The following is a 26553-nucleotide window of genomic DNA, read 5'->3' on the forward strand; positions in this document are numbered from 1 at the left end:
TTAAAGCAGCTGGTATCGACCGTATGGAGGATCTCTATCCTGACACTACTTTTATCACCTCCGAAGAGCTCCAATATATCACCAACCAATCACCACTATTTCAATTTACTGTGCATCGCCTGAAACTCTCAGTCAAAACACACTACACAACGTTTCCTGCTGAACCACCCTCCCTACATTTTCTACAGCTCTTACTGGTGGTGTCCATCAGGCGCCAACTGGTTACCAAATTATACAAGGTGGTGAGGGACGGAAAAGTGAGGGACGTAGACAGAAGCTTAGCTCGCTGGAATGATAGGCTGGCTCCTCCCTTGACGTCCCCTTCGTGGGAACACTTTTGCACACGGACCAGCAAACTTACACCCAATGGTAATCTGAGAATTATTCATTTTAAGTACATCCACCAAATCTATCACACACCTCTCAAGCTATACAAGTTCAGTCTGAGACTCAAGCAATCGTAAATGTTGTGGTCAACCTGATGCAGACTTTTGGCACCTGGCGTGGCGCTGTAGGCTGGTTTATAAGTATTGGGAAAAAGTGGTGGAACGTATGCATGCTATATCAGGCATTCAGTTGCAATGTACACCTCTGATTTCTTTACTATGTTATGTGCCACAGTTAAAAGGGACATTAGGGAAATTTGCAAGAATTGCTCTATTGCTGGCAAAACAGCAAAAAGCACTAGCATGGGAAAGCACTCTGGCCCCCGTGCTGATCACTGGATTAAAGACATGGTGTATTGCAAAGAAAATCTCGAACTTTAAGTTAGAGAACTTCCATCGTCTTCCAAACCCAAAGATATTTGGGAACCATTACGGTAATATTGGTTGTCGCAGGCTCAGAGTGAATCCATGAATGATTGCCAAGTGATATCCCTATGTAAACTGTGTTATATCCTTAATATGCCTATAAATATGTAAAGTCGACATTAATGTGCAGGAACATTGCTTGATGGTCAATCACAACTGTTGCGATGTTTCTTTTTCTCTCTTGGTTGTACTGCCTTGTATGGCAGCAACGCTGTTTGTTTCGTTTTGAACTCAAGAAAAAGATCCCCCCCCTCCAAAAAAAAGATCCCTCACGGCTAATGGATAATCTTGTAAATGTCTTCATTATTGTCCTCCCTCCTCTTCTCTAAGTGGCCCATAGTGAAATTCCTCATGGTGCCTGTGTCCCTACCCTCTGGCCTGTGTTTATGGGACCATGTGCCCTCCAGTGGCCCCACACTCTGCCTCCGATTCCAGTTGTTCAAGGACAAAGCAAAACCCTCTTACATCCATTAATGGACCCCCATCCCCTCCCCCACATGCACAGTCCGTACCAGCAGCTGCAGTGTTGTGCAGATGAAGATGATCTGGGGTCTGTGTTCAACACATTTTCTTAGTTCAATGCAAAGTATAAATACATCGGGATTGGACTAGTCATGTAATTTTGGATATTTTGCTAACTCCCAACTGTAGTTAGGAGTTGGCAAAATAACATACCAGAGTGCCTCAAATTATGCTGATTGACATTCTGTTGAGAAATCATGTATTTGCTCAAAGTGGGGACGGTTGAAAACAAAACATATCAATAAAAAATAAAAAATAAATGTAATTTGATATATTGACGCCCTGTTGGATTCATGTGACAATCTCTGTGTAACATGTACTGTTTGGTTATATTGTCCTTTGGGAGAAAACCACAAGAAAGGAAACAATGTGAGCCTTACAGTCAGGGATACATACATCACATTACCAGTCATTTAGTAAAGATACATTAAAAAAAATCTATATGCTGGTGCATTAACACCATTTTCACAGAAGGGAATGGTTGGTGAGGTGGCGATCTACACTGGCATTGCTCAATATTCTAGGTCCGAGCTAGGAGATCAAGCTTACACAAATTTAGAGTTTAGAACTATGAAGAACTACATTCCATTACTCTGAGTCTCCTGGATACCTTTGTCATCCATTTCTAATCTTTATTACAATTCATATTGAATATTGAAAGCAAGGGCCACTCTGAAATAAGACCATCAAAAACAGATTGAAACCGAAATAAGCAACACAAGTCAATCTTTATTGAAAACTGAAGTTATTATTACATAACAAATGTTGTTACAATAAACGTGCCTTTAAGAATTGTAATCTGAGCTCATCGACTTATTGTATCTCAAAAAAATTAAAGCATGAATTTACACATAATTGAACTGGCTCAGAATGTAAACTCCACTATATATGTGGATGCAATTACTGCTCAAAATGTAGAAGTGATGCTTTAAAACGTTTTATTATTCTGGAAGACAACATTGACCCAAACATAAAAGTACCAATATAACGGCGTGTAAAACAGTGATCTCTGCACATTGTCATGAAAAGGAAACGTGTGCCTATTTAATAACAAAGCAGAACCATAACTAGGACCTCTCGTGTACTTGTGTTGCATGCAATCACCTTCATTTGTCTTCTAAACACACAGGCTTAATAAAAATACAAATTCATTCAACTAAAACATTTCTGGACAGCAGACAACTAAAACTTTCCCAAATGTATTTGTTTGTGCTCTACCTCCCCCCACAAGATGGAGAACTGGGTTCAAACGCAGATCAAAACAAGATAGAGTTTGCTGCATCTTAAAGCAATTTGAGAGTTTTGTAAACAAACATATCCATATAAAGCCAGGAGCGCTCTATCAACTGATTGGATATGCTGATAAAGCATGCAAGGTTCATGTGCATACAGTTTCTTCACAATGAATATATATGCAGTTTTAGCCCTCACAAGAATTCGATAGCTCAGATCCAGTAATTGGTGTTAAAAGTTCTGAAAATGACAAATGAAAACAATATAATGGAAGGAACACTTAAAAAATGATGCCAGGGTTCTCTATTTAATTTCAACACTTGGACCCCAAACAGTTCTAGAAAACTCAAACTGACTGAACATACAACACACAGTAGACTTCTTTGATCCCGCTCAAACTATTTTGTAGAAAGAGAAAGTCAAGTTTTGCATGGGTCCAATAAACAACTTCAATATACTGTGCTCTCCTACTGCAGCCACTCATGAGCCAACATCTCTGGGTCACTGCTTGATAGAGTAATCAAAAATGAGCCTCAGAACTGTTCAATGGAAGGCAAATTGCGAGTTCTTTGGACATCAATATGGGGGTTTTAGCCACACATGAAATACAATACTGTCTCCGTTTGAAGAATTCTATTTGAAACCAGGAAAATAGTTTGGGTTTTGCAACACATTACATCATTTCACCGACATCCTCCATCCTAAAGTTCACTAGAGATGAACGTTTACTTCTCAATGAGTTAATTATTTTTAAATTGATCAGAAGGCAGAAGCTGGCAACAGGAGGAATATAATTTGGTAGGAAGGCCTTGTGAACTTTTATTCCCAGTGTTTCTACCCTAAAAAACATAATCATGTCCCATAGGTCAAACTGGGTCATAAACTTGTTTGTGTTACTACCTTCAGGACGAAACCGCTTTTACTGCTTCCTTTCACTTCAGCTCATAAATCTTAAAACAAAAGCAAACTACTCAGCACACTATTTGTTTAAGGGAGGAATAGAGAAATGCCATCCCACCTAGACTAACATTCATAGAGCAGAGAAGAGAGGCCTTAGAAGCCAATCTGGTAATCGACAATAAGCAATTTGATGTCAAGTCAATGTTAATCAACAGAAGTCTACATAAGAAAACCAGTATGTAGGTTTGTCATGTTTAAGTACATTTGGTATGAACCTTTCGGTAACAGGTGAACAAGAAAAGCATTAGGTAAATGCTTCGGGTTGTTAGCTCCACAAATTATGCCTGAAAATAAAAATTCAGCACCCACTCCTAACACAAAGAAAAAAAATGCAGGCATTCTTTCTAGTGATCTTGCTGGAAATAGTTTGTTGGAAATTCTTAAACCTAAACTGCATTCAGGTCACCGACTATGCCTCTGGGGTACCTTTAGCATCCATGTGTATCAAACTAAACCAAGGCGGGGTTGTTTTTCCCTAAGGGGGAATCTTTTTTGAATACGCAAATGTGAATGCCATCTAAACTCTTTGGCTGTGCTCAAAGTAAAAAAACAATTGGTGTCAAAGACGATAGAAACAAGTTTCAGATCAGTGCTTTGTTAAAGTACCTTCAGCTTAGAAAGACAGGCCATGAAAAAAAGGCAGCAGTGCAAAGGATTACTTTCACATTTTAAATTAACGTTTATGAATAAAAGTAATCAGGTATGATAAAACACATGGGACAGAGATAAATTATGTGCTCACTTGAGTCCTGCAGAAAATCAAGTTTAATAATTGATAGGTTCTTACCATGGATAGTTAAGATGTTAAGAGACAAGGCGTTTAAATTATCCTCCGTTTAACATGCTTTTTTTTAAGTTGGTCCTCAGCAAGCTATTCCTTCATAAATTCTATTTACCCGTAATAAAAAAGGGTGGCCACAGCACAAAGTTAATCAACCCAGATGTCTAATTTCTGGGATGAGTGCAGTGTGTCAAATAGGACTTGAAATTTTGAATACTAGAATCAACTCAATGAAAAAAGTAAACTAAACCATCACAAATGGACAATACATTACTTACAAATCAGTAACATGGAAACAGCCCACTCCCACAAACGTACTGAAACCCAAGTCATTTTTTTGTCAGTCATCATGCAGTTCAAAGTGAAAATTTTCCTAGGTCACAAGTATTTAATTTTTCCAACAATACAGCATGTGAAAAGAACTAACCAAAGTAGCTTATTGTTACAACATGGGTTTACGCAGCTGTCTGCACTAAACATTAATGCAGCCTGGAAAAAAATGGTTCACCAATTTAAAGTGAAGTACACGGGAAAGGAAGAGTCTCAATGTTGGTAATTCCAAACAGTCAAGAGTGAGCTCCTCGATACAAAGAATATAAAATTAACAAACAAGCAGTGCAGGATCAAACTGATTATCTGGCCTATTACCAGCTTCTTTAAGGTAACCTCTAATCTAGAATAAGTGCTCACAAATGCTTGTATGGTATTCCTATGCAATATTACATTTAAACAAAATGCAACATTATTAACTGGATGTTTTGCTCTCAGTGATCTGTGCAAAACTCTTAGCCTTCATAAATTTAAAACAGTGTAAAAAACAAAAAGTTTAAAACATAAAAAAAACTTCAATGACTCATTCAATTTAGATCAGTTCGCAATTCAGAGTCAAATGGTAGATATCCACAGTACTGGAGAGGCAGCAAAATTTAAAAACTTAAGGAATCAGAGCACCTAACTTCACATGACTAAACAAAATAGCTTCTGAAAGAATGGATTGCAAAAAAAAAAAAAAAAAAAAAACCTCACAACAAACTACGTACCTACCGTGTGATAAAGGTAATTGCTTAGCAGTCTTTTAATAGTTAAGAATGAAGGGAAAAAGTGTGTGCTCACAATTCACTGATGTATTGCAGTCAGTGTATTCCAAATATTGCATTCGATGAGGATTGCTATAAAAAAAAAAAGTTCAATTATTATCCACAAACCAGTGAAGTTACCAACATTGGTAGCTATATTTTCCTTAAAGCCTGCGTGCAATGGATTACTTGAATTATTACCCCCTGTCACTCCCCGGGGCAATACATAAGGCAAACTATGGATTTACAGGCCTTCATTATTGCCATCAGTTTTGCCAATTCTTGGTATGCTATTTGTGAGGTGATGTTAAGCGGTTAAAAAACAAATCTAAATGTACATTATGTACTAAGATCACTGCAAAAGCTTTATGAACCAATTTCACATGTTTTCACAGTGCCATGTTCTGGCTACAATGTACTAGTTTGCCAATTCACGTAACACTGGAAAAAAACATTGGCAGCCCACCCGCTAATTTCTTACTATAAAGAAGCATACATAAATATATATATTTTTCTTTTTCAAAAGAAAAATCGTGCATTGTTCTGTGGCCACAGAAATACACCAGCAGTGAATTACGCACGATGCTGGTAGAACACAGCTCAATTTATCCATATCAGGTGAAACATTTAATGTTCTATTGCCATTGTAGTATAATTTGGAATGGATTTACCGATTGAAATGTATAGACAGAACAGAGGAGCTCTGTAAACATCCACTATAGGGAACTTTTATACGTATCAGAATTGATTCTTATTAATTGCTTAGCAGGCTGGGGTGTACAGTTATATGGTGCAAATCTGCACAAACAAATTAGGCTCACAATTCCACAAGTCACGTTTACTTTCTACATCACACCTCATTTCCAATCCAAGGAAGCTCCAACATTGTAACACTGAATCCAGAGAATGCAAGAAAAATAAGAATTCAGTCACCTCACGATGCAGGTTTTTTGTACCCATCTCGAGCTTACTATTTTGGCTCACCTAATAGAGTACTTGATGTTTAATAAAAGTATAATGCTCTTCCAGTTATCAGTACCCAAAACCGTAAAATGGTTGAGGCACTTCACAATAAACATTTTGATGCTCTGAAAAAGCAACTGGTTTTAAACTCTAGTACTAAAAACCTTGCATACAAAAAGTACATCAATACAAGGTTGCAAATACTTCAGTTCCTTTGGATTTTGCATATGATGTTTTTGCATCAGTCACTGCAGGTAGTAGATTGAGCAAGCTTTACGTTTTGCATGCATTCAACTAGTTATGGTCAGATAAATTTATACTCCCTTTTTATCATTATAGTTAGCTAAAAAAATTGCAAGACAGTCCACAAAAACAGGATTTTGTTTTTAAGACGAATTGCTGGCGTTCCAAGATGTAAGATATGCAGCACCGGAAATTCTTCTGTGATCTGGAATTAGTAGTGTTTGGCAAAGTGTTGAAAGCACTCAGAAGTAAGTCCTGGCTGGAGGCAGGAGAGCTTCAGCACCCGCTGATAAACCTCATTACTGATTGCATATCTTCCATCTTCAAACCTGGAGGGAGGAATACAATTATATTTAAGTCTATGGTCAAATGGCACGTGTACATTTTTATACTCGGTGGTAATACTTCCGAGCTGTACAGTTTAGTATCTGAAAAAACTCTAACATTTGTGATTCTAAAAACATGACAACCAAAAAAACCTTATTGTTTTACTTCTCAGTCAAGACAGCACTTTTAGGTTTCCCTTAAATGTTTTGCTAACATCGATGTAAAATAAATAAAACTACACACATGTATACGTACTTAACCCCTTGGATGCTCATGACGGAGCGGTTCCGTCATGACCATCGGTTGGGCTGTGCTTATGACGGAAACGCTCCGTCATGAGCGTAGCCCCTGAGGGAAGCACTGGCGTGCCCCCCCCCCCGGGGGCTCCATTTTGGCACCAATTGGGGGGATGCCACCCCCCGAGTCCCCCCACGCTTCCCCATGACGTCAGCGCACACAGCGCGCGCCATCAGGAAGCGCTGGAAATCATCTTTCCAGCGCGTCCAGCAAGGAGGTATGTGTTTTGCCTCCGGTGGGGTGGAGGGGGGCCAATTTAGGATGCCTTGAGGCATCGGGGAGAGGAAAGTATTTCCTCTCCCTTGATGTCGCAATGCAGGGCATTCCTGCATCACGATCGCGCACAGCGTCGCGATCGTGGATATTCTGCCTCCCCTGGGGGCAGATCGCCTCGTTTTTTTTACCCCCAATAGATACCAGGGCAATTATTAAAATATGATGGAAGTGACCCCTTGGGCAAGGGTCACTTCAGGGGCCATTTTATATTGTAATGGGCAGATCAGCCCGTTTTTTGGCTTTCCTGCCCGCGTGGGGGGGGGGGGGGATTGGGGGGGGGGGGGGGAGGAGGGGCGGTGGCAGAAAACCCCCACTAGACACCATGGAATTATTTTAAATAAAAATGGAAGCGACCCCTTGGGCAAGGGTCGCTTCCAGGGGGCAATTATTATTTTTTTTTTAATGAGTATTCTGCCCCTCCTCTCTGGGGTCAGATAAGAAGGGGGGGGTTGGGGGGGGGCTGAAAACCCCCTCTAGACACAAAGGACTTCTTTTAAATTAAAATGGAAGAAACCCCTTGGTGGCGGATGGAGTAGTTTCTTACCTGTAACTCCAGTTCTGTAGTAGGGGTATCTCTGTTATAGTCATAATCTATGAATAATCCCCGCCCATGTGCGGGGACCCCGGAGCAATCAAAAATCTCTTAAGCTGTCCCGCATTTGCAAACCTGCAAAGACACTTAAGAGACAGACAAAATAATACAGCCTAATCACAATAAGGCTGCACTGGCCAGCACTTCCTCTGAAGTGAACACAAAAAGCCAAAATAAAGTTTAAATGTCATTTTTATTCACATCTGACATCCTCCTTTATTACCACACACTCCCTTCACCAAAATCCCTTTAAACAATAGAGAGGAAGGGGTGGACAGACAAGCCCTATAGGCTGTCATTATGTGTCTGCTAAAGGGATACCGTGCCTTTAAGAAACTCTCCAGAGACCCCCGGTATCCCAGGATGCACAGCCAACACAAGTTACTTTCAGTTCTTTTCGAAGGTGTATAACAACAGGCCTGATACTATCAGTTTACTCCACCGGGGAGGAGGGAGGGTCGCTTAGGACTATAACAGAGATACCCCTACTACAGAACTGGAGTTACAGGTAAGAAACTACTCCTTCTGTAGTAGGGGATCTCTGTGTATAGTCATAATCTATGAATAGAATGGCAAGCCCATCCCAACCAACAAGCAGCGGTGGAGTAAGCCCAAACACCAACAAATCACTGTGCAAACAAATTCCTCAGCGAAGCCTGTCCAACCTGCGCATCTGCCCTAGCATCAGAATCCAGGCAGTAATGCTTCGTAAACGTATGGACCGACTTCCAGGTGGCAGCCTTACAAATGTCAGCAATGGGAACATTCCTAAGCAAAGCTGTAGTAGCAGCCTTGCCTCTAGTCGAATGTGCCGTAGGCTTACCCCCCAATGTTTTATTAGCTTTTTGGTAACAAAGCTGAATACAGGAAACAATCCATCTGGAAATGGACTGTTTTGAGGTAGCTAAACCAGTTCTTACCGAACCATAATTAACAAACAGTTGATCCGACCTGCGGATATCTTTTGTCTTATCCAGATAGAATTTCAGTACCCTACGTACATCAAGTGAATGCAGAGACCTCTCCGCCGGAGAGGAAGGATGCTGAAAAAACGTAGGCAAAGTTATCATTTGATTTACATGGAAATCTGATATCACCTTAGGCAAAAATTTAGGATGGGTACGCATCACTACTTCAGAAGCATGGAAAACAGTATACGGCTCTTGACAACACAGAGCCTGAATCTCACTCACCCTCCTGGCCGATGTAATGGCCACAAGGAAGGCAGCCTTCCAAGACAAATGCTGCAACGAAGCCTTATGGATAGGCTCAAAAGGCTCCCTCATCAATCTAGATAACACCACATTCAGTTCCCATGGTGGAGAAGGTCTTCTAACAGGGAGAAACACCTTACGCAAACCCTCCAAAAAATCCTTAATCACCGGGATTTGAAAAAATGAGGTTTGAGAAGGGCCTTTCTTATACGCAGTCAGAGCTGCGAGATGAACCTTAAGAGATTGAAAATTAAGCCCAGACTGAGCCAACTGCAGCAAATAAGGCAAAATAACATCTTCTTTACAGGATGTAGGGTCAATGTCCTTTGCCTTGCACCATAAGCAGAATCTCTTCCACTTATAGGCATAAGAAGTCCTTGTAGACGGTCTCTTTGCCTCTCTCAAAATCTCCATACAGTCCTGAGGCAGGTTCAAATGTCCATATTGCACTAGCTCAGGAGCCATGCTGCCAAACTCAAGGACGAGAGATTGGGGTGAACCATCTGTCCTCCGAACTTCGTGAGAAGGTCCGGCCGACAAGGCAGGCGCCGGTGTGGCAGAACATACCGGTGAAGAAGGTCGGTGAACCACCATTGCCTCGGCCACTCCGGAGCAATCAGGATCATTCTGGCTCTGGATTGCGACAGCTTGATCAGCACCGCCGGGATCAGGGGAATGGGTGGAAAGGCGTAGAGAAAGCTGTTGGACCAGCTGATCCATAGGGCATTCCCCAGCGTCCCTGGTTGGTAGTACCTGGACGCGAAGTCGCGGCATTTGCGGTTTTCTGCCGTAGCAAACCGATCTATATCCGGAGTGCCCCACTCTGCGAAGACGTCTCTTAGCACGTCGTCGTTTAGCACCCACTCGTGGTTCTCTTGGACGAGCCTGCTGAGCGCGTCTGCTTGGGCATTCTGCACCCCCGGCAGATGGGTCGCCGTGATCGTCAGGTTCCTGGCCACCAGCCAGTTCCAGATCGCCTGTGCCTCCCGAGACAGGGTGCGTGAACGTGAGCCCCCCTGCTTGTTGAGGTAATACATGGTCGTAGTATTGTCCGTCTGTACCAGCAGGGAGTTCGTCCTGAAGGAGGGATGGAAGGCCTTCAAGGCCAAGTGTACCGCTCTGAGTTCCAAAAAGTTGATATGGTAAGTCGTCTCCATCTGCGACCATATCCCCTGAATCTGAAGAGGGCCCGAATGCGCTCCCCAGCCCTGGAGAGACGCATCGGTCACTATGGTCTGGACCGGAATATCCTTGTGAAAAGGAGTCCCCTTGCAGACATTCTCTGGGGCACACCACCATTTCAGAGACTGCCGAGCGTGTTGAGACAACTGGATCTTGTCCTCCCAACACCCCCGCCTCTGGTCCCATTGATCCTCCAGACATTCCTGTAGGGGCCTCATATGCAGACGTGCATTGGGGGTGAGAAAGATGCAAGAAACCATCGACCCCAGTAAGGAAGACACCGTCCTCGCCGTAGGAGAGCGGGCTGAGATGAGATGCCGAGCCTTCCCACAGATCGATAAGCGTCTCTCCTCCGAAGGACACACGCTTGCGGTCAAAGTATTGACTGAAGCCCCCAAGTACTGGAGACACTGCACAGGGACCGGCACTGACTTAGTCATGTTGATGTGCAGCCCCAGGCGATGAAGCAAAGCCGCCGTCCTGTTGAAATGGCACTGGGCTTCCTGGTAAGTGGATGCTTTGATCAACCAATCGTCCAGGTATGGATACACAAACACCTTGGTCTTCCGCAGGTGTGCCGCGACCACTGCCATGCACTTGGAGAACGTCCGTGGTGCAGACTTCAGGCCAAACGGGAGTACTGAATACTGGTAATGGTTGTTGCCTACCAGAAACCTCAGGAACTTGCGATGCTTTGGTGTGATCGGCACATGAAAGTAAGCGTCCTGCAGATCTATGGCGCACAGCCAGTCTCCTCGATGCAACTGAGGGTAAATCTGATGCAGGGACAACATACGGAACTTTTCTCTGCGGATCCACTTGTTTGCTTGACGCAGATCCAGAATAGGCCTGAACTCGTTCTTGTCCTTTTTTCTTACGAGAAAGAACCGCGAGTAGAGACCTTTTCCTTCTTGCTTCAAAGGAACCGCTTCTATCGCCCTCTTTTTTAACAGAACGTCCGCCTCCCGCTGGAGCTCCCTCACCATGTAGGAGGAGCGCACTGGTGGAATCTGTGGAGGCGGGCTGGTGAAACGAAGACAGTAAACATTGCAAACAATATTCAGCACCCACTTGTCCTGAGTTATTGTCCTCCACTCTGCCAGGTAGTGTTGAATACTTCCCCCCCACCGGAGCAGGTAACGGATGAGGGGGAAGTAACTTTTCAGGGCTTCGACCCGGCCGGGCCTTTGTTCCCCGACGAGGACTGATGCTGTCCTCTGCCCCTCTGGCGCTTCTGAAAGGACTGCCTCGGGAACTGCTGTTGTTGCTGGGGCTGTTGGTGGCCCGACTGACGCCCTTGACCCCTCTGCTTGGCGTAGCGCCTGCCAGAGGATCGGAAGGACCTCCTCTGCTCCTTGGGCCTCTCCAGCCCCACCGCCTTCAGGGTTTCCGCCTCAGCCTTCATGCGGGCCATCTCGTCATCCGCATGCGACCCGAACAGCGTCGTGCCGGAGAACGGTAAATTGTCGATCTTCTGCTGTGCTTCAGGCTTGAGCGGTGTCAGCCGCAGCCAGGAATGCCTCCTCATGTGTATGCCGTGGCAGTACCCATGGGCCGCCAGCAACGACATATCCCCCGCCGCACTGATGATCTGATTAGAGACCATCATGCCCTCGTTGAGCACCTCCTGAAAGTCCTCCCTCTTATCTCTAGGCAGGGAGGCAGCGAACTGTTGCAGGGAGTCCCAAAGGGACCGGTCATAGCGACCCAACAGAGCGGAGGCGCTAGCGGCCTTCATCGTCGTGGCCGACGTGGAGCACATCCTCCTCCCCAAGGAGTCCATTTTGCGACACTCCTTATCCGGAGGAGCCGTGGACGAGGGTGTCGTAGAGTGGTGTTTACGAGCCGCCGCCACGATAACCGAGTCCGGCGGAGGATCCACCCTGAGGAACGCCGGGTCCGAGGCAGGAGCCCTGTACTTTTTCAGCAGTCTCGAGGGCGCCGGTTTCACCACGGCCGGCGTCAAGAACACCTCCATTGCAGGTTCCTCCAACCCCGGAACCAATGGGAGGAGGGGGCGCGACAGATGAGCCTTATGCAAAGTTTCAAAGATCACCGAAGTAGTGGGAATAGGGGTTGTGACTGATAACCCCAACTTCGCCGCCCCTCTCATCAGCACCTCCTGGAACGTGGCAATGTCATCCACTGGCGAGACGCGGGTAGGAGGCGTCTGACAGTGAGGGAGAAAACCGTCCAGTCCCAGAAGAGTCCGTGCCCCTCGAGCCTCTGGAACGAGACCGATACCTCCGTCGTCCATGTCCTTAGCGAGTGGACGATCTGCGCCTACTCCGCGATCGCCTGCGAGGACGAGAGCGAGATCTCTGCCTGTGGGGAGCCCTCGGGGGCAGAGGCGGTGGCTGCGGTGGAGAAGCAGGCCGCTGAGGCACGGGCAGAGGCAGCGGAGGAGGGGGAGGAGGAGGAGGAGGAGGAAGAGCAGGCGCCGGTGGAGGAGCCGGTGGAAGAGCGGGCGCAGGAGGCAGAGGCGGCTGCTGAGGACGCAGCGGGGACAGATGTTCCGAAGCCCCATCACTCCTTGCAGGAGAGCCCGCACCAGAACCGTCCGGGCTCTCGGCCACTCTTCTCTTCTTGGCGGGCCTGTCCCGCGTTGAAGCAACCGACGGGGAACGTCCTCGTCTCCCCGATCCCCGACTGGAGATCGTAATCACTGAGGACGTGTTCCCCGATGTCCTGGACGTCGAACTGTACGTCGACCTCGTCCGGCGTCTCTTCGCCCTCGACGTCGAACGCCGTCTCGCAGTCGAACCATGCCCCCTCGACGTCGAACGCCGTCTCGCAGTCGAACCATGCCCCCTCGACGTCAAACTATGCCTCCTCGACGTCGAACCATGCCTCGACCAATGCTTTGACCTCCGTCGCCGCGGCGTCTACTTCTGCTTCGACGTCGACCGCCGGTGTCTCGACGTCGACCGCCGGTGTCTCGACGTCGACCGCCGGTGTCTCGACGTCGACCGCCGGTGTCTCGACGTCGACCGCCGGTGTCTCGACGTCGACCGCCGGTGTCTCGACGTCGACCGCCGGTGTCTCGACGTCGACCGCCGGTGTCTCGACGTCGACCGCCGGTGTCTCGACGTCGACCGCCTGTGCCTCGACGGCGACCTGTGCCTCGACGGCGACCTGTGCCTCGACGGCGACCTGTGCCTCGACGGCGACCTGTGCCTCGACGGCGACCTGTGCCTCGACGGCGACCTGTGCCTCGACGGCGACCTGTGCCTCGACGGCGACCTGTGCCTCGACGGCGACCTGTGCCTCGACGGCGACCTGTGCCTCGACGGCGACCTGTGCCTCGACGGCGACCTGTGCCTCGACGGCGACCTGTGCCTCGACGGCGACCTGTGCCTCGACGGCGACCTTCTCCGCCTGGACGGCGGGCGCCGGGATCTCGGCGTCGACTCAGTCTGGGTCGACGGCGAAGGTGGCGAGTGAAGTCTTCCATGGGGCTCGGTACGACGTCGATGGGGTGTCGACGTCGACCGCGACACCTGCGACGGCGACCCGGTCCCGGGTCTCGCCGGCCCCTCTCTCGACGTCGAACGCCGAGGCTGCCGCGACCCAGAGCCCTGGATCGACGGCGATCATACCGGTGCCTTCTCCCTCGCCGTCGACGTCGAACGCGACCTACCAGCCGGTAGGCGCCGTTTCTGCTCCCTGCTCTGCCCGGAGGTCCCTCCAGGGGCTGAAGCATGGGCAGAGGAGGGGGAATGAGACCCTCCATGCCCCGAAGTCCCACCGGTCCTCTGCTGCTCCTGTCCCTGAAGGCGAATCTTCTCCCTGTCCCTCAGGGTCCTTTTTGAAAAGGTTTTACAGATGGCACATGTAGCTGGGACATGTGAGGACGACAAGCAGAGGATACAAACATCATGTGGGTCCGTCTTGGCCTTTTTCCTCCCACTCAGGGCAGTTATCGAACAAAGCCATGCTAAGAGTGGGCCAAAACTGCTCCAGATTGCAGGCAGTAGTAGACAAAGGCTCTAGACGTCGAATGAAAACACTATTTATCCAAAAAATCCAATTTTAATCAAATAAACCACCCAAAAGGGTAGAGCTCAAGCTCCAGGGTCCTGCTAGCAGGCGCCGGAAAAAAGAACTGAAAGTAACTTGTGTTGGCTGTGCATCCTGGGATACCGGGGGTCTCTGGAGAGTTTCTTAAAGGCACGGTATCCCTTTAGCAGACACATAATGACAGCCTATAGGGCTTGTCTGTCCACCCCTTCCTCTCTATTGTTTAAAGGGATTTTGGTGAAGGGAGTGTGTGGTAATAAAGGAGGATGTCAGATGTGAATAAAAATGACATTTAAACTTTATTTTGGCTTTTTGTGTTCACTTCAGAGGAAGTGCTGGCCAGTGCAGCCTTGTTGTGATTAGGCTGTATTATTTTGTCTGTCTCTTAAGTGTCTTTGCAGGTTTGCAAATGCGGGACAGCTTAAGAGATATTGATTGCTCTGGGGTCCCCGCACATGGGCGGGGATTATTCATAGATTATGACTATACACAGAGATCCCCTACTACAGAACAGCCTATTTTTGTGCCCTTTCTGTCCCCGGGAGGTGCAGAAAACCCCACTAGGCTCCAGGGATTTTCTTTTGTGAGTAATGGAGGCGACGTGGTTGCTTCCTGGGGACAAAACCCCTTTTTTGGCCTTTCTGCTCTAGGCGGGATGGAGGAGGCAAAAAACCCTACTAGGCACTAGGGATTTATTACTTTTGCAAGGGGGCAAATTTCTGTCTGCTGTTTCCTGCTACACCTGGCAGACAACCCAATTGACCATTTGGGTAGTAACATAGCATGTTATAATGTTAATTGTTTTATTTTTTGTGAATTGCAATTGTAATGCTTTTCTTTTTTGTTCTAGGGGAAGGCTTTTGCTCTTTAGACTGTTCCAGGTTGCGGTTTCGTTAATGGTGGTTCTGCTGTTTTGTGTAGTTGCATGTGTTTGGTAAGAGACTTTTTTTGTACAATGTAAATGAGTTTCATTTCTCTGCATGAATTTGTTTTTTGCAAATGGTGTAATAATAGCAGTACGTTTGGCTTCTGGTTTTTGAGTGTCAAACGTTTTGCATTTGTGCTCGATGTGTATTTTGTTGTCTTGTGAGTAATTTGTTTTGTTTTTTCTTTCTAGTGGGATATCGTTGGTTTTTGCTGTGTCTCTGCAGAGTAGGTGCTGGTGAGTGTAGCAGTCTCTTGTAAGTGAATTGTATAGTTTGAGTATATAGATCTTTGTGATAAAGGTACACATTTTTTTTACTTGTTTTGCACAATATTGGTTGTTGTTGACTTGTTTGTGCAGTCTCCTTTCTTAGTAAGGATAATGGCTAGCCGCAGGATTACTGCTCAGCAGGTTGTTGGTATGCTTTTTGAGTCTTCCTCTGACCATGGTTCAGAGACTGACTCTGCATCTGAGACAGAGGAGGCAGGGGACGATTCTGGTAGTGAGTTCTCTCTCCATATGGAATCATCGGATGATGAAGATACTCTTAGTGCGGATGAAGTGCCTGTGTTAGAGGAGGAGATTGATGTGCCGATAGTGCGGCAAGAGGCATCTGGGCTGCAGCCTGGGGCTGCAAGGCTTCCCGTTTGTGTAGTGCGGCAAGAGGCCTCTGGGCTGCAAGGCTTCCCGTTGGTGTAGTGCGGCAAGAGGCATGTGGGCTGCAAGGCTTCCCTTTGAAAGTGATGACCTCTGGGTTGCCCCTGGCATGGTGCAGCTGGCATTGCCAGACTTTACTGGTGTTCCAGGGTGTAGAGTGAATACTGAAAACTTTGTCCATAAACAACTGAAAAAAAATTCTCGGCAATGTGTTTTTGGCAGAGATTGTTGAGCAGACTAATTTGTATGCCTTACAGTTTTTAGGGGGGGAACAGTGCCAGTCTTAAGCCACACTCTAGAGCTACCCGGTGGACTCCCACAAATCTGGAAGAGATGAAGTTCTTGGGTTTAACTTTTTTGATGGGCTTGCTAAGGAAGCCATCAATGTCTTCATATCTGTCTACTAGTCCCTTGATGGCAACTGCTATTTTTCCGGCAGTCATGAGTCGTGATAGTTATTTGCTTCTGCTTCGGATGATGCATTTTGTCGATAATGGTTTAGCGTTGCCACGAGTTCACCCTGAGTGTGACCGTCTTTTTAAGATTCGGCCGGTCATTGATCACTTTGTTGATCGATTTTCTGAGATCTATGCTCCTGGGAAAGAAATTGCAGTGGATGAGTCTTTGGTGTTGTTCAAGGGCCGCTTGGTTTTTAGGCAATACATTCCTAGTAAGAGGGCAAGCTATGGAATTAAGCTGTATATGCTGTGTGACAGTAGGACTGGATATGTCTCTAATTTCAGGGTGTACACCGGTAAGGAAGAACAAATGTTACTTACCTGTAAACTGTGGTTCTCCAGTATTGGTGTCTTTCATAGATTCACATGCTTGAATATTCCCTGTCGTCGAAGTGGGAGTCCCACGGTATATAAAAAGCAATAAGTATCATGTATATACATACATACATAACCACATAATAGCATATACATATCCAAATAAACTTTATATATATAATTCAAATAACATATCAAGTGAAAATACCATAGGATAGTATTGACACAGGAAAGCATGGAGGAAAAGAATCACTTTACTGACATATCCTTGTCGTTTTACAGTCCAAACTCTAGCCAATCAGGAGCAAGCACCCTCTAGAACCTTCTCAGAGGCTCAGGCCCTCAGATTTTCGTAGCACAAGAGTGACAAAAGAGTCTAATGAGGAGAAGAGAGCCTCTGAGGGGAGGAGGGTGGGTCGCATGTGAATCTATGAAAGACACCAATACTGGAGAACCACAGTTTACAGGTAAGTAACATTTGTTATTCTCCAGTATTGGGGTATCTTTCACAGATTCACATGCTTGAATAGAATAGTGAGCAGTAAGCAGAAACCGGCTGACAAGGCCGTATTAATATTGCATGAAAATACAATGACAATGTATTTAATACGCAATTGAGAATACCCATGGAGGAGGGAAGTAGCAGAGGCTCACCTTATTTAAACAGATTCCGCAGAACTGCCTGTCCCACAGCCGTGTCCGCTTCATTAAATCAACTCCAGGCAGTAGTGCTTCGTGAACGTGTGCCTGCTGGACCACGTAGCTGACCGGCAAATCTGATGGATGGGTACACCAGCGAACAGGGCAGTGGAAGATGACATTGCTCTCGTGGAATGAGCCCTTACTCCAGAAGAAAGAGGCTTGCCAGCCCTTTGATGGCAAAAGGAGATTGCTGAAGAAACCCAACGGGCAATCGTGGGCTTGGTAACCAGACTGTCCTTTACAAGTGCGTCCGTAGGCCACAAACAGCTGATCCGACTTGCGAAAGGATTGCGTTCTGCTGATGTAGAATTTAAGGCACCTCTTTAAGTCCAAAGAGTGTAGACTGTTCCGCTGGAGACTGCGGATGCGGGTAAAAGGTTTTCAAGATTACTAGTTCATTGAGATGGAAATCGGATGGTACTTTAGGCATGAAAGCCGGATTAGTGCGGAGAATTACACAGTCCGAGCTGAAACGGAGGTTGTATTGTAAAGGCGTGAATGTCACTGACTCTGCGGGAGGAAGTCAGTGCAAGGAGGAGGGCCACTTTCCAAGTTAAGAATTTGAAATCCGCCTAATGGATTGGCTCAAAGGGCGCCTTCATGAGCTGAGCCAATACGATGTTAAGACGCCACGTGGGTGGAGGATGCCGAATGGGCGGGACATTCGGAAGAGACCGTTGAAAAATTGCTGTATTACTCTAGATGAATAGAGAGAAGACGAGCCGTCCTGCCGAAAGCGAGATATTGCCGCTAGAAAGACCTTTAATGTAGAGTGTGACAGTCCAGACTGCGCTAACTGCAGGAAGAACGGCAGAATGTGTTCTGGGGAGGCGTGTACTGGATGTATGTGGACCAACGCACACCAAAGACAAAATAGCTTCCACTTTAGCTTGTACGTTTTCACTGTGGAGGGCGCCCTCGCCCTAGCTAACACCTCCCTGCAGGCCGGTGGAATGTTCAAATGAGCAAATTCAAGGTGCTCAGGTTCCAAGCCGACAAGCTGAGTGAACTGGGATTCGGATGGCATATCCGCCTGTCGTTCATTGTTAGAAGGTCCGGCCTCGGGTGAAGGATGGGTTCGCATTAGGAGAGGAGGAGCAACTCCGAGAACCATGCCTGCCGAGGCCACCGTGGAGCTAGGAGGAGCATCTGGCACGGTTGTTGCCGCATCTTCCGCAACACTCGAGGAATCAGAGGGATCGGCGGAAAAGCGTATGCAAATATCCTGTACCAATTTATTGAAAGGGCATTTCCGCACGACTCTTTGTGGGGAAACCAGCTTGCGTAGGACTGGCATTTGCTGTTCTGTGGGGTTGCAAAAAGGTCGATAGTCGGGCGACCCCAAAGGCCTTAGACAAAAGTCTAGAGTCGGCTGGTGCAATTCCCACTCGTGGGTCGACGACGTTGACCGACTGAGTGCATCTGCTAGAATATTGGAAATGCCGGGCAGGTGAACTGCCAGGAGCGTAATCCGATGGACTATGGCCCAACTCCAAATCCTCTGAGCCAGTCGGGAAAGCAGCGGAGGTCTTGTCTCGTCCTGCTTGTTCAGGTAGTGCATGCAGGTGGTGTTGTCAGTCTGAATGAGGACTGACTCCCCCTGGAGCTGGAAGGATTTCAGCGCCAAGAAAATGGCCATCAGCTCCAATCTGTTGATGTGCCAGGAACGCTGAACCATTGTCCACTTGTCCTTGACAGATAAATCTTGAAGATGTCGGCCCCATCCTTCCATGGATGCGTCCGTGGTAAGAACGAGCTCTGGGGCTGTCGTTAGAAAAGATGTTCCCGCTGCGATGTTGGAAGGACGAGTCCACCAATGCAGCGCCTGAGCCATGCGGGCTGTCACCACGAGCTGGTCGTTGAAGGAACCGGAGACCTGACGCCACTACTTGTCCAATTCCTCCTGTATGGTATGGCTCCTCAGTCTGCAATGTGGGATCAAAGCGATGCAGGAGGACGCCATCCCCTGAAAGGACTTTAATATGCGGACTGAAACTGACTGCTTTGCTGCGATGGACCTTGCGAGCTGTCAAATTCGTGTTTGCCGCTCTGCAGAGGCAAAGGCCATAGCCCTGCTCGTATCAATGGTGGCGCAGAGAAAGGTCTTGTACAGAGCTGGCGTGAGCTGAGACTTTTGCAAGTTGATCGACAAGCCCAGAGACTGAAACAGAGTGAGAGCGCTTGGTGGGAGGATTGAGATTTGATGAGACAATCGTCCAAATACGGGATTATTTGTATGCCCGTTAGTCTCAAATGGGCCACCACCAGGGCCAGGATCTTTGTGAAGACCCGCGGAGCTGAGCGGAGGCCGAAGGGCAGGACCTTGAATTGGAAATCCCGGTGACCTACACGAAAACGTAAGTATTTCCTGTGGCGTGGAATTATTGGCACATGGAAGTAAGCATCCTGAAGGTCGATTGTCGTCATTAAATCGCCCTGAGAGAAGAATTGAAGGATGTCCTTTAGCGTGAGCATGCGGAATGATTGGTCCTTGAGAAATCTGGAGAGACCTTAGATCGAGGATAGAGGATGGGGCGCCACTCCCCAGATTTCTTTAGTATGAGGAAAAAACGGGAATAGAACCCCTACCCCTTTTGTGATTTCGGAACCACTTCGATGGCCCCTTTTTTGAGCATTAGCTGGATTTGGTTGAAAAGTTCTTTGAGGTGAGCGGGAGGAGGTCCGGATGGAGAGGTGTGTGGGGGAACTTTAACAAACTCTAGGGCATGGCCCCTTGAAATAATGTCTAAAACCCAGTGGTCCGAAGTGATTGAGGACCAATTCGAAAAGAACTGGGAGATTCGTCCTCCAACTGGAGAAAGGGAAAAACTGGGAAGAGGGGACCCTTGATGTACACAGTAATTGTTTTTTGGAAGAGTTTCCCCTGTAATTAGATTTTCCTCTATAAGATCTGCCAGACTGCTGCCTGTAAGACTGCTGTGGCTGTGAGGAATAACGTCGTTGTCCTTGGTTGTAGGAGCGGTACTGGGAAGAAGACCCACGAAAGGAAGAGGAGGTGCCGCGGCCGCGCGCACCCCAAAAGGGCTGCTTCCGGAACTGGAGAGTGCCGAGGGAGCGAGCCGTCTCCGTATCCTACTTGATGACTCGCAAAGCGTCCTCCACATGCTGGCCGATGGCTTGCAAAGCGTCCTCCACATGCTGGCCGAACAAAGATTCTCCATCATACGGCATGTCCAGAATTTTGGCCTGGACCTCCTGACGGAACGAGGTGGAACGAAGCCAACCCTGTCTTAAAACAGCCGCTCCAGCCAATTGACGAAAACCCGTGGAGGCAATGTCGACGGAGCAGTCGATTTCGGAGGATGCCCTCTCACCCTCTTGCAGATCTTTAGAGCGTCCGCTCTAGAATCTTCCGGGATAAGCTTAACCAAAGCTGCCATGTCCGACTACATTTGCCGATCGTAACGACCGAGGATGGCCAAAGAATTTGCTGCTCGGACTGTTGTTGAAGCCATGGTGGAAAATTTTTGCCAATGGCATCCAGGCGGCGGCCGTCACAATCCGGAGGTGACGAAAGTGGAGACGATGGATTTTTGGAGCGACGTTGCGCAGCCTGGGTGATCATTGAGTCTGGCTTAGGCTGAGACACCAAGCAAGCTGGAGAAGAGTCCGGGGCCTTGTACTTCTTCTCCAGTCGCGGGAGCACTGCCGGGATGGAGTTAGGCGTTTTCATTAGCTTAATGCCCTCGTTCCAGATAAAGTCAATAATGGGCACAGCCCGTACCCGTTTCTGCGGCTGGGACTTGAAGTCGTACAGAAAGCAGTCCTCCTCCCGAACCACCATGGGAAGGTGAAAACGTTGAGCCGCCCTTTCCATCAGTTGATGGAATCCTGTTAAGTCGACAGGTGGTGAATTCACTGGCGATGTTGGAGGGGATGCGGGTGAATTGATTTGATAGTCCCAGTCCGCCATAGAGTCTTCATCATGAAGCTCTCCCTCCTCCGTATCCAGATTATCCCCAACGTCATCTGTTGCAGGGGGAACCAATGCAGGTGTGGATGGTGTCGGCATCGTTGGCAACACAGGAGTAGACGGCACGGCAGATGGCGTCTCACATGGAGAAAGCCGGAAAGCGACGATTGTAGTCTTCCAACATAAATTGAAGGTTGGAGATGAGCGACAAAGGGAGCTGCGCCATAGGAACTTGTGCAGGGGGATGTTGCTCCTGCTCCTGACAGTAATAGTCCTGCGAAAAGTCATCCTCCTTAAAATCTTGGCATTTTATATGAAGCTCAGAAGGACTACGAGCATCTCGAAAAGAGGACTGAACATAGTCATCAGAATCCGAAACTTCCTCATCAACCGAGGGGAAGAGCTGATGAGGTGGCCGACTGACCGGTGGCATCATGACAGAGTCCAGCACAGCATGGCGACGCTGCATCAAGGAGTTGTCCACCGACCCTGGCGCTGGTGTAGACATTGGCACCAAAGGCATGGTTGCAAAATTTGACACCTCCGTCGTCGAGGCGATAGTCGACGAAGTCGCTGTCGACGAGGCTGCTGCCGTCGACGAGGGTGCCGTCGACGGAGCTCGCGCCGACGATGCTGTGACCGTCGGCGGCGATGACTTCTTCTTCTTCATTATCGTTGACGAAGCTGTAGACGTCGACGGAAGCGCCAGCTTCCTAGTCGTCGACGAAGATGATAGTGGAATCGTCGACGAAATAGTCTTTAGGGAAACGCACACCACTGTCGACGGTGAAAACGTCGACGAAGTCATCGACGACGACGCAGGAAATCTGCTCGACACCTTCGTCACCGTCGTCGCCGAGGTTGATGAAGTGGCAGATCTCGTCGATGGAGGGGCCGTCGACTGGCCCGTAGACTGTTTTGCGCGTTTTTGACTAGAAACATGCGCTGACGGAGTCAGAGACGCCTGAGAGCTAGGTCTCGGGGGCGCTGGCGTAGTAACAGAGACTTGGCCTGCAGACACTTCCTCAAGATGAAGTCTCTTCTTTTTCAAAAGGGAGACGGCAAGTCCTGAACACTACTACGCTTGGAGGAGACTCCTGTTCGAACAGAGGCCACACTTTCCACCTCAGAAAGGGGGTTATCCGTATCCTTCAGTTTTTGAAGCCACAATAATAGGCGACGCTCCCTGTCCTTCAAAGTCTTTTGAGAGAAAGTTCTACAAATTTTACAGTTGGCCACCTTATGGTCAGGGTAAAGACAATAGATACATTTTTCATGAGGGTCCTCAGAAAAAAGTCTTAACTTCCCACAAGATGAACAGGGACGGAAAAGAGACTTCTTACTTGAAGACATGATGAGAAAAACTCAAACCAGACCAAAGACTGAGCAGAGCTCAGGGAGACTCCCTTCACACGACGTGCGGTAGAAAATCTGAGGGCCTGAGCCTCTGAGGAGAAGGTTCTAGAAGGTGCTTGCGCCTGATTGGCTAGAGTTTGGACTGTAAAACGACAAGGATATGTCAGTAAAGTGATTCTTTTTCTCAATGCTTTCCTATGTGTCAATACTATCCTATGGTATTTTCACTTGATATGTTATTTGAATTATATATATATATAAAGTTTATTTGGATAGGTCTATGCTATTATGTGGTTATGTATATACATGATACTTATTGCTTTTTATATACCGTGGGACTCCCACTTCGACGACGGGGAATATTCAAGCATATGAATCTATGAAAGACACCCCAATACTGGAGAATCCAGGATTAACCCCCTGGTTGTCCTTCCACTTTTGGAGCGACAGAGAAAATGGTTTGGGAACTTGGTAGAGGATTTTTTAACAAAGGCCACCATTTTATATGTAGATAACTTCTACACTGGTGTGCGGTTGTTCAGGGAATTGGCCAAAGTGGACACTGTTGCTTGTGACACAATCCGCTCTAACCGTAAAGGTTTACCAAAAGAACTTGTTTGTCAAAAGCTTGTGCCGGGACAGTGCAGTGCGTTGCGAAGAGCTTCTAGCTATGAAGTTTTCAGACAGGAGAGATGTCTACATGCGGACTACCATCCATGATGAAAGCACTGCACCTGTGACTGTTTAGGGTCAGGTTGCTGAAGCGCACAAACCTGTGTGCATTTTAGACTATAATAGGCACATGGGTGGTGTTGACAGAGTAGATCAGAGGTTGGAACCTTGCGCTGCTCTTCCTAAGGCTTACATTCGGTACAAGAAGTTGGCTATCCCTCTTTTCCACTTGGCAACCTTTAATGCTTTTGTTGTGTTCCAGGATTCATGTCCTGAGTCAAAGATGACTTTTGCTAAGTTTCAGGACTCTTTAATAGGCAGCCTTGTTTTAGTGGAACAGGCAAGTGTTCCTAGAGTTGGAGTGGTGGAGGATGTTGCTAGATTGAAAGATAGCCACTTTCCGAATCACATTCCTCCCACACCCTCAAAAGATTTTCCCAGTAGGAGATGTAGAGTCTGTTGGCGAACAGGTACGCAGAAGGAGACTCGTATGTACTGCCCAGAGTGTCCTTCTAACCCTGGGCTGTGTGTCCCTGTTTGTTTTAGAGCGTACCACACGCAAAAGATTTTTGGGGAGCATCCATGAGTGGTAATGTGAACTGCCTGGCCTGTATTCTTTAAAAAGTGAGATTCTGTTTCAAGGTTGTACAAAAGGGGGTGGTGATGGACGGAGCATCAGAACCAATCAAACACTCACACCCAGTCAACAGATATGGGTTTAATCCATCACCGTTCTTTAGCCCACTCTGCCACCCCAGTTCAGACATGGCCATATGCAAATCAGTCTGACCCTGTGCCTCATGGGAACAGTCCAGCCCGAACTGCCAAGCCATGCCTTCCCTGGACCGGAAACAAGCTTCCTGGGACCAGTTTGTCATTTCAGCCGTCTTCAGCCAGGCTTGCATGAATCCAGTGGCAAAGTGAGCAAGGGACTCACGTCTGAGCATTTAGCATACCCTTGCTCACTTTGCCGTCCATCATTTCCTTTTTGCTTTGTTTGCCATATGTTGGCAGGGTATGCTCAGACGTGAGTCCCTTGCTCACTTTGCCACTGGATTCAAGCAAGCCTGGCTAAAGACAGCTGAAATGCCAGAAACCGGTCCTAGGAAGCTTGTTTCCGGTCCAGGGAAGACATGGCTTGGCAGTTCGGGCTGGACTGTTCCCATGAGGCACAGGGTCAGACTGATTTGCATATGGCCATATCTGAACTGGGGTGGCAGAGTGGGCTAAAGAACGGTGATGGATTAAACCCAGATCAGTTGACTGGGGGTGAGTGCTTGCAATGTTCAACACTCCGTCCATCATTTCCTTTGGTTTTTGCTTTGTTCGCCATAAGTTGGTAGGGTATGCTCAGACGTGAGTCCCTTGCTCACTTTGCCACTGGATTCAAGCATGCCTGGCTGAAGACGGCTGAAATGCCAGAAACCGGTCCTAGGAAGCTTGTTTCCGGTCCAGGGAAGACATGGCTTGGCAGTTCGGGCTGGACTGTTCCCATGAGGCACAGGGTCAGACTGATTTGCATATGGCCATATCTGAACTGGGGTGGCAGAGTGGGCTAAAGAACGGTGATGGATTAAACCCAGATCAGTTGACTGGGGGTGAGTGCTTGCAATGTTCAACACTCCGTCCATCATTTCCTTTGGTTTTTGCTTTGTTCGCCATAAGTTGGTAGGGTATGCTCAGACGTGAGTCCCTTGCTCACTTTGCCACTGGATTCAAGCATGCCTGGCTGAAGACGGCTGAAATGCCAGAAACCGGTCCTAGGAAGCTTGTTTCCGGTCCAGGGAAGACATGGCTTGGCAGTTCGGGCAGGACAGTTCCCATGAGGCACAGGGTCAGACTGATTTGCATATGGCCATGTCTGAACTGGGGTGGCAGAGTGGGCTAAAGAACGGTGATGGATTAAACCCAGATCAGTTGACTGGGGGTGAGTGCTTGCAATGTTCAACACTCCGTCCATCATTTCCTTTGGTTTTTGCTCTGTTTCAAGGTTGGCATTAGTGCAATGTACTTAGTTTCAGATTTTGTGTTAGTAGATTTGTATCTATTTGCAATTTGTTTGTGTTTTAATTTTTGTCTAAAAAAAAATCCTAAATGTGATGGCGGTGTGTGTATGCTGGTGCTTGGCTAGCGGTGTGCCTGGACTGGCGATTGGCTGGCGGTGTGCCTGGACTGGCGATTGGCTGGCGGTGTGCCTGGACTGGTGTTTGGCGCTTGGCTGGCGGTGTGCGTGGACTGGTGTTTGGCTAGCGGTGTGCGTGGACTGGCGCTCGGCTAGCAGTGTGTATGGAATGGTGCTCGGCTAGCGGTGTGTGAGTAGTGAATTGCTGCAGGTCACTACACACTGCTAGCTGAGTGCCACTCCATGCAATCTATCAGCTTGTGTGGTTGCTGTGTCAGGAATGTGGGCGTGTGAAAGTGATGGGCCCTTGAATGGGCCTGTCTGCTGGTGTGAGTGTTGTAATGTGATGGGCCCGCGGCTGGCAGTGTGAATGGTTTTGTATGTGTCACATGTATGAAAGGTGTATGAATGGCCTGTAAAGAGGTTGGTGCCTTGTTGTGGCTTTACAGCTCACGAGCTGTGAGTCAATGGTTCAGTTTCTCGCCCTTTCAATTATCATCAGTGCATTTCATTTTTGTGAAATCACTTGCTTATACAATTGTAAAAACTGAACCATCACTCACCCTCGTGCCAAATCCAACCAGTATGTGTGTGCTTGAGGATTAGATGGCTGTGCAGTAATATTTGTCTTTCTGAAGCAGGGTGTACCTTGTCCCTTTTTGTGAATGTTGTAATGTGTTGTTTTTGTGCCTGGTGGTGTGAATAGTCGTGTGTATCACGTATGAAAGGTGTGTGAATGGCATGTAAAGCGGTTGGTGCCTTGCCGTGGCTTTACAGCTCACGAGCTGCGAGTCATTGGTTCAGTTTTTTGTCCATTTAATTGACAGTACATTTCATTTTTATAAAATCTCTTGTTAATAAAATTTAATATACTGAACCATCACTCGCCCTCGTGCCAAATCCAACCAGTATGT

At 47.4% G+C, this 26553-nt stretch overlaps 2 protein-coding genes across 7 annotated transcripts in view; one reads left to right on the plus strand and one right to left on the minus strand.

The window, feature by feature from the left end:
* Positions 1-26553, plus strand: part of LOC146785508 (uncharacterized) — a 277646-nt gene that overhangs the window by 81479 nt on the left and 169614 nt on the right. The window lies entirely within an intron of this gene.
* The window catches only part of FAM168B (family with sequence similarity 168 member B), a 223469-nt gene continuing 198959 nt past the window's right edge, over positions 2044-26553 (minus strand). For all 6 annotated transcript variants that reach the window (XM_085634612.1, XM_085634614.1, XM_085634617.1 and 3 more), the window contains one exon: positions 2044-6919. The gene's annotated coding sequence lies outside the window, so the exon portion shown is untranslated. The remainder of the gene's footprint in view (positions 6920-26553) is intronic.

Source organism: Triturus cristatus, chromosome 11 (genome assembly GCF_964204655.1).
Source record: "Triturus cristatus chromosome 11, aTriCri1.1, whole genome shotgun sequence".
In the NCBI taxonomy this organism is placed as follows: Eukaryota; Metazoa; Chordata; class Amphibia; order Caudata; family Salamandridae; genus Triturus; species Triturus cristatus.